This window comes from Dermochelys coriacea, chromosome 4 (genome assembly GCF_009764565.3).
Source record: "Dermochelys coriacea isolate rDerCor1 chromosome 4, rDerCor1.pri.v4, whole genome shotgun sequence".
NCBI lineage: Eukaryota > Metazoa > Chordata > Testudines > Dermochelyidae > Dermochelys > Dermochelys coriacea.
In genome coordinates, this window is record NC_050071.1 from 52,001,488 (window position 1) to 52,011,008 (window position 9,521).

Here is a 9,521-nt window from a genome sequence, read left to right on the forward strand (position 1 = left end):
ATCTTGCAAACCTGGCATCTTAGTTATCAAAAAGGTACAGATAAGAACAACATAACAGAGGAAAAATCCATTATAAAGCTACACAGGAGATAAGCCACACACAGCAGCTGTGGGAGAGAGGAACTCTTGCTGGATTGTCAAAGAAAAAAATCAATAGACGGTCTAACAGCCACATATTCCCCATATAGGAGAAATTATAGACTGAATGCAAGGATCTCCTTCAGCCTTACTCTGCAGAAAAGGTATAATTTTCAGTCTCATATCATTTAAATATCACTGATCTCATTAGTCATCTTACTATTATAATTGATACTGCTATGCTATGTGCCTGCATTCTAGCTTTTAATTTATCCCCTAGCGAACAGGGATTGGAATTAATGAACTCATCTAGAGTTGGCTTTTGCTTTGTGAAATTTCATCAGAAATCTAAACACACTTTATGAATGGTGCAAAACTTTTTTCCCCTGGAAGACTTCTTTCAATGTCAGTGAATTTTGCAAAAGGGCCTGAGGACTGAGAGGTCATTTTGCAGGTTTCACAGTCATGTTCATAAAATAATGTGAAACTGTCCGTTTTTAAGAAGTGAAAAAACTCAGTATTAGATTCCAAGTGCTTCAGTTTCCTCCCCCCATCTCCTTCCTCCATCTTCCCCCTGCATCTCACAACAAACCCAACAGCATACCTGTTGTTTCAATGAAGTCAACCCTAGTTATAAGTCAAAGTATAATAAATAGAGAAAAATTATTAAAGACATTTATTAAAAGGTACAAGCAAGATCAATTGAGTTGTGATAGCTGTCATGGGAGCAAACATTGTAACTAGGGTTGCAAAAAAGTTTCCATAATAATGGCGTATTTTCAATTGCTTATATTTGTCTGAAACTTTAACCTTTGAAGCTGAAATCTTAGGAGCTACAATTTGGAGGTGCTTTATGGCTTGATCCAAAACCCAGTGAAGACCATAAGAGTCTTCCAGTTGAATCAGTAGGCTTTGAATCAGGCCCCAAGACAAGAGCTTCAGTCAAGGAGAAGTTAGCAGTTCTTCATGCTATCATAAATTATTCCCAGTTAAAAAGAAATAAGATGGAGTTAAGAGCTAGCATATGCACAATAAATTAGGGTGTTTATGTGAACATGTCTACGTACACATTATCTTATAATTTGGTGTGCTTTGATTTCCTATATGTTTCTATTTTCTCTCCCTCCCATTGCACTTTCTCCTGCATTACAAGACATTAAAGTTCTGTGTTTAGCTTTAACTTTGGTATTGCCTGACTCTGGGTGCTTATCTTTGCAATTTTAACATTGTTTTAAACCAAAGGGTTTTTATCATTTATTTCTGGGGGGGATGTGAGGGTATTTGCATTTATTATTTAAATGTAATACATTACTGCAGTATGAAAATCCCTCGCTAAGAATAATGCCTTTCAAAAGCACATGCTAGTGTTATTGCTAAAATGAAATTGAAATGGAATATTTGGATTTCAAAGATTAACAACAGGAACATAAAACTGAGTTGCAAATAAAATCAAGTCAACCCAATACTTCTTGGCTTGTTTAGAGCCATTCCAGAGATAAATATATTCAACAGAGTGTTTGTTTTTGTTGAAAAATATGACTCAAGAACTATTAATACACTTAACCCCAACGATCATTAAAATGAGCAATCACAAAATTGTAACTAAAAATATATAAATCTCAACCTTCTGTGTGCTCATCAATAATGGAATGCATATAAATTTTACTGCCAGTTGTTTAAATTTATGGCAGTGAAATAAGGATCAGGTTAGGATACACTAAAATGAATCAGCCATGCACTCAGTTCTTGTCCCTAAATGCTGTGCCTCAGACTGCAACAGATGACATCTGTATAGTGTGGATTAAACAAGCTTTTGGTGGAGCCAGAATTATGGCAAAAAGGCTGGAGCAGAGCCATGGCCTGGAGCAGAGCACTTTTGAAGATGCCATTTTGCAGGAGCAGGGGAGTAGCAGGAAGAGGAGAAGCCAGCTGGACAGGAAGCACCAAACTGATAACTATCTAGCACAGGTTTCAGAGTAGCAGCCGTGTTAGTCTGTATTCACAAAAAGAAAAGGAGTACTTGTGGCACCTTAGAGACTAACAAATTTATTTGAGCATAAGCTTTCGTGAGCTACAGCTCACTTCATCGGATGCATTTGGTGGAAAAAAATCTCCACCAAATGCATCCAATGAAGTGAGCTGTAGCTCACAAAACCTTATGCTCAAATAAATTTGTTAGTCTCTAAGGTGCCACAAGTACTCCTTTTCTTTTTATCTAGCACAGTGGATCTCAACCAAGGGGATGCGTATTCCTGGGGGTATGCAGAGGTCTTCCAGGACCTTCCACGTCAACACATCTAGATATTTGCTAGTTTCACAACAAGCTACACAAAAAAGCACTAGAGATGAGAATTCACATTCTGACTGCCTAGCCCCTAAAAGTAGGGCCAACTCCCCCAAAACCTCTACAGTACTGATGGACCCTCTGAGTAACTGTTTCCCCTTTTGGGGACTACATGACAAGGAAAGTAAGGGACACAAAGATATGGCAAATGAATTTCTAAATGAGTCACACTTTACTCACAGACAAAGCACTAGAGATATACAGATCTATGGAAACATAACAAAAACTTGCACATAAAACCCTCCTTCCAGTGACCCACTATTTAGGTTTTGGACCCTCCTGTCCTCCTGCATGGCCTTGCCTTCTGCTTCTGCTCTCTTCTCTCTCTGTCTCACAAAAAAACAGTGAGACAGCCTTCCTTTTAAAAGATTCCCATTCCCCATCTGATGACTCTCCTCAGTGTCAGCAAGTCTCTCACCAGCTGATCCATTGCTTGGTTACATGTCTACCTAGGAGAATACGTACCTTTGGGCTGCAACTAACATATTGTCTTAGGATGGTTCCCTTTGGTTAATGATTCCTGATTGCTCCTTTGTTAGCTCTCTGCCAACACTTCCAGGAATCCCAGTTCTATTTAGAGATTAAAAGGCAACAGTGAAGGTACAGTACAGTTTTACAGTTAAAATAGAATTCACAAATAAAATGGAATTTGTAGTTTGATATAGATTATATATATTAATCCATCACATCTGTACCCCAATAGAAAAAAGAACAGAGCAGGGGGAACTTCCCACGTACTCCAGGGATGTTCTTCCCCCCTTTTTGAGAAAGGTAAACAAAGATGTAGTCAGTGATTTAAACTTCATCCATTCATGCAGTAAACATTCCCAATAATTACACCAAAGCAGTTTTCATGACAACGTAACAGCCCAGTGTCAAATTCATTTTACAAATTGCCTTCCTGTGGATCCCATGGGAGAGGTACACTTGGGAATATATCTCCCCCCTCCCAAATGTTCTTTTCACCCAATACTCCTGATTAGTTGGGTGACCACAGGGTCTTGGCACTATGCAGAGCAGGTTTAATCATGCAATGGCTTTGACAGATGGGGGATACATATATTTTTGTGGGGTTGAGTCCTGGAACCTTCCCCTGAGCCAAATTTTGTTGGACACCCCACCCTTATGTAGACCATTTACATTTTCAATGACCATCATACAGTTATAGGTTTGGGGAAGAATTTCCCATCTCTCCTAGCTGCTGCTCTCTCTGCAGTCTTCCAAGAAGTTGCTTTACACTTATCTTGGGCTTTCCCCCCTCCCACTGGCAGGTATATTATGTTTGTTAATAGTGTTTACCAGCTTCAGGTTCCTTTCTACTGGTAGGGTTTCAATTCACAGCACCATTCAGTTGTACCTCAGTTTCCCCTCTTCCAGATGGAGTTTTGGTCACAACCACACTCAGCACTGTCTCAGTTTCCCATTGACTCCTTTGTTCTGTAAATGTCTTACAATTCAGCTATTGTACACAGACTCATTTGCAATGAACTGAAAAAAAAATCAAGAGTTCAAAATCAAATCACCATCTGGGTTGCTCTGGCCTACATATAATACACTCTTTCACACACACACACAATGCTAAATCACATTTTTCTCATAACTTCAGATTCCAGACAAATGAAATCCCCAACAAAATAATCAAACCAAGCCAAATTGATCTCTTAAGTGGATCAATAGAAGCTTAACTGAAGTGAATTGGGGAGCTTATCAGACTTGATGTAGTAAAACACTAATAAGATTACTTCCAATTCACACATATAGAACTAAATTTTCAGCACAAATTGATCTGATTACCAAGGATGAATGGTCACCTTTAATAATGGATTAAGGCTGTAAAGCATCCCCTTTCTACACAAAGAGTATGTTTTCCTCTTTTATTCCTATAGACTGTATGCTTCTTAATGTTATATTCCTTCTGCTTCTTTAAATAATGGTATTGTAGAAATGTTTCAGAATGTTGAGATTCTGTAATTTGGTTAGTGAGGGATTTGTATATAAAAATATTCCATGGCATGATTCCCACCCCAATACATTTACTTCAGTAGGTTCACAAAACAAACTAAGTGCCAGGTTCTGCCCTGTTTTACGATGAGTAGTACTTGACACTGGACGACTGGCATAGCAAGGCACTACTTAATGAGCCAGCTCCCCAGCTACTGTAAATCAGCAGAGCTTCATTGACTTCATGACATAATGAACACAAAAAAGTAATAATAAATCTTTAAATCTTTAAATCACCCATTTGCACAGAGGTATAGTTTGGTAAATCGTATATAAAGTGACTGAGCTGCTCTTTAAGGAGTTCTAACATTTGCAAACAGTTGATTGGCATACAAACCTACAGAGGCAAATCAGTGAAAGACTACACCTGATATTTCCAGTTGACAAATAGAGTTCCAGGGATGAAGGTAATATTGTGTACTCTGTAACACTTTGGATCTAAATCCTGTGACTTAGCATTTCTGGATTCTGTTATACCTTGACATTTCTCCAGAAAGATTTATCCCCCAGAGGTTTCCTAATGAGATTCCCTAATGCAGAAAGAGGTTCTACCCCACCTCCATTCCCCTGGGATGGAGACAAGAAGCTCCTTAGGCCCTCTTAGGGCTGGACTATATTTTCCATTATGTGCTGTGGTCATGTGGATCCACAGTGGTTCAACCAGAGGCAAAACAACTGTGCAAAATGGGAGATGTAATCCAGACAGAGAGCTAAGCATATAGAGGAGAACTGGGACATGATGCATCCATGGGGCACTATGGAAGGTCAAGCAGCCACAGATTTATAGACAACTGACCTAAAACAAAACATTTTAATTTAGTTCAATAAATCAAAATGTTTTGATTCAAGTCAACGTGACTCAACACAAAATATTTCATTTAGATTTTCACAATGGGAAATTTAAAATTTTTACCAAAATAGAAATTTTCACGCAGAAAATATTGATTTTGTGGAAGCTGCATTTTTCCTCAAAAAACAATTTGATGGCAAATTCCCAACCATTTCTTCTCAAAAATCAATTCTCCTCTCAATAGCTCACTTCTGGATCTGTAGCATTTAGTGATGAACGCTATCAATTTTCCTATATTCCACTCCAGCACAGTGTGGAGAGGGCTAATATTTCTAATACCAAAAAGTCCCTCTCTGTACATTAGAAAGAATAACAAAAGGCACAAACAGAAATTTTCTTTAGAGGTTACCTTTCAACTGCTCAGCTGCTTATATGAATTCCGGTATATTGTTTTAGTTGTATACAATATTTAGATGGCATAAAAGCTATACTAAATTAGAGGATTGTCAAGCATGACTTGTAGTAGCCAGGTGAGCAAGAATTAAAGCTTGTAAATGGAGAACAAAATGTCACAAACATTTTTGTGAAAAGTGTGTCCTCCTTTTTTCCCCTAAAAATTTCAAATGTTGATGAAAATTTTCATTCAGCCCCAGTGAATATGTACCAGTAAAAAGATGTATGGTATTGAACTCATAATTGAACATTTCCTGACTTTCTATATTTAGAACATCTTAAAAAAACATTTTATTAATATCCTTTTAAATTGTAGTCCATTTTTCAATCTTAACTCTGTCTGCATACATTTTTAATGTGTGATTATAATATTGCCTATTCCAGACACATTCTACTTTGCGTGCCTAAATTGGAGAGGTCAGAATATCATCTCCCTCCCACAGTCAATCTGAGGGAGATACTCTGGGGCAGGAAAGGCTGCAGGAACAATGACCAAAGCTGGTCGATTTATGTGAGGCCAGAATATTATATATGGAGAGACCCTATGACTCTACACCAGCTTTGTCCTGTTAGGGCTTCCCTGTTTCTCTGACAGTACAACTCCATCCCATTTCTCCTGGTTGCAGCTATCCCCAGGGCCCTAGCAGTCTGGCTCAAAAGAAAAGATAATATAGCCCAGAGTTGGAAAGAAAGAAAGAAAGAAAGAAAGAAAGAAAGAAAGAAAGAAAGAAAGAAAGAAAGAAAGAAAGAAAGAAAGAAAGAAAGAAAGAAAGAAAGAAAGAAAGAAAGAAAGAAAAGGGGATTTGCAAAAGCTTTTGCAGTTTTTTCAAGGTTGGGCCTCTTGCCCCTAACAAATTTGAAATATTTCAAATATATTACTTGTCTGAAGCTATGGTATCTTATCCAGGGAGTTGCAGTAATATATGCAACTCCCTTGGCTCTGCCCCCAGCCCAATCACACCTCCCCCAGCCAAGAGAAATCCCCACTTCTCCACCTCTTCCTCCCCTGTAGATCTCCGCAATCAGGGCCTAACTATGAAAAATTGCCTCAAACCAAATATTGGCGTCTCAATCAGGTATGTTATTGCAAGAAGTCCATTTTAAAAGTTTTCCGTAACTAAGTCAGTTGGAAGACAAATGCAAGTTGTAGAGACCAGCATTGGGCTTCCTTTAATTAAATATACCCAGTGAAGAGATGTTTAAAACTAGATATTCTTTTAAGGAAACACAGAACGCTGCAACACCTATGGCAGACTCTGTAGTCATGATACACGGCATATAAAAATATAGCAAACTTTGAGCAAACAGCTTCCACTCCAAATGAAATCAGGAACCACCCACCCAGATGGCTCCTTTATGCTTAGACATCCATCAGAAGATTGTATTTTGCCATACTGAGATGCAAATCTTAGTAAATAGCAAGTTAATGCCAGATCATTAACATGCTAACAATTTTTGCAGTAAGAAAAGGAGTACTTGTGACACCTTAGAGACTAACAAATTTATTAGAGCATAAGCTTTCGTGAGCTACAGCTCACTTCATCGGATGCATTTGGTGGATGAAGTGAGCTGTAGCTCACGAAAGCTTATGCTCTAATAAATTTGTTAGTCTCTAAGGTGCCACAAGTACTCCTTTTCTTTTTGCGAATACAGACTAACACGGCTGCTACTCTGAAATTTTTGCAGTAGTTGACAATGTGTTACCAAGGAGATGTACATTGTACTTTGGCTTGTCTCTGACATGTCCCACATTTCCTCATCACAACAACTTTCATAAGCTGGTGCACATAGCTGGTGTGTTACTTCTTGGTTTACAGAGACCTATAGTGGCATCCAAAGAAGAGGAAAAATATCTTTATTTTCTTTGCTTTCTTTTTTAAACATATCCGAGGGGAGGGACCTAAGCATGTTAACAGATCTGGCATAGCTTCACCTGTTCTCTGTTCCAACCGGCAGTCAAATAACATTGAGAGAAAATGCTACAGTGATAACTATTAGAATCTTTCAGTCATAAGAAAACATGATACAATAAACCATAAATGGTTTATACCTAGAAATGGAAAAAAACTATTTAAACTCATCAATATAATGGGATTTTTCTTTATACTGACAAATTTGAATTCATTGCATATAACTTCTCTAGATTTCCTGAACAGGACAGGCTTGCTGTTATAAGCTGTTATGGCACAATGTCTATTAGAACCCAGAAATAATTTTGACACCAGTACATTCTGCAGTGAATTGCTATGCTTTTTGCCATAGAAGCCAAAGGATTATATTGTATAGAGACATTCAGATCCAAAGAGATCTATGTATATGAAAATAACAGGATGGGAAACTTTTAATATCAATGTTAGAGGGGCTTTCCCTTCATCCTCTCCCCTGGTTCTTGTCACACAAACAGAAAGCAGAAGACCAGAAGTCCGAGGTGCTGGCAATGCGATGTTTATTGGGGTTAGTTTCCAGGAAGCATGTCCATACTCTGACGCTGCAGAGCCTTGTTTCCCAGTGTCCCGTTCTCCCCCACTCCTTAGCAGGCATAATTACACCTGAAATGCATGCCTCTGTCCCATCCCTTAAAATTTATGGTCATGTTCCGTTTTGGGGGGTTGTGAGTCTGAGGTCTTTGTCCCTCCTCTTTTGTATCCCATGGGAAGGGTAAGGAGTGTGGTTGTGCAACGGTCAGGGACAGGCATTTCTTTGGCCTTTTAGTGTTTCATACCTTCCCCCCGCCCCAAACCCCACTTGCCTCTCCCAACTGGTTGCTTGACCTTGCCATGAGATAGGAGTTGAGGCAGTCTTAAAGCGTGCGCTCATAAATTATCGTCCTACTATACTCAGTAATACTTTAACTGTTCTTTTCTGTTCCCATTATACTAACAAACACATCTGGCTAGGCAGAAGCAACATACACAGTGTCTTTGTCCTTTGTTTACACATATTAGTTAAAAAGAAAAGGAGTACTTGTGGCACCTTAGTGAAGTGAGCTGTAGCTCACGAAAGTTTATGCTCTAATAAATTTGTTAGTCTCTAAGGTGCCACAAGTACTCCTTTTCTTTTTGCGAATATAGAGTAACACGGCTGCTACTATGAAACCTGACATATTAGTTAGGATCCCTTTGTCCACACATATCAGTAAGAATATAAGTGTATCAAGAATCAAATGGGCAAACAAGACCTAAATTTCTATCTCAGGTGAAAATACAGCCCTGAATCCTACACTGTCACTAGCACGTCTAACAAATAACATACAATACATTCAACAATATTAAAAGTTCAGATTTTAACAAAGCATAATATCAAGCCCTTTCAAATTGTTAGTATAAAATATTATTTTAAGAATAATAATTTGTGAAGTTAAATTTGTGTCGGGTTTAAAAATCAAGCTAGAAGACACAGAAGCTGGACTTCTCAATGAATTTTTTTCCAAAGAAAGAGTTCTTCCACTATACAGCAATACCTAAGAAAAACTTGTAGACAATAGGAAAGGAGGCTACTTACTAAGCAAATTGGAATGATACTGAGGATATCTGACAGAAAGACAACTGGAAACCACACACAGGATTTTAAACATTACCAATTGATAAACATGGAGATAATGAAGGCCAGACAAAATTGAAGAGAGATAAAATTTCCTGGACCATCTCAGCTGAATGGGAATTGTTGCTTGGAAAACCCATTAGATGTGGCATTATAATATATGGCAAAACCAGCTAAAACAGAGTGTGACAAAGTTCCTCCTCTACCTTGGTGGGTCTTGCGCTCAGTGGTGGATTTGCTCACCTCGGATTCACGGCAGCCCGCAGTTTGGCCTTTTTTATGAACCCACAATCCAAGTCAACTTCTCCTGTGTCT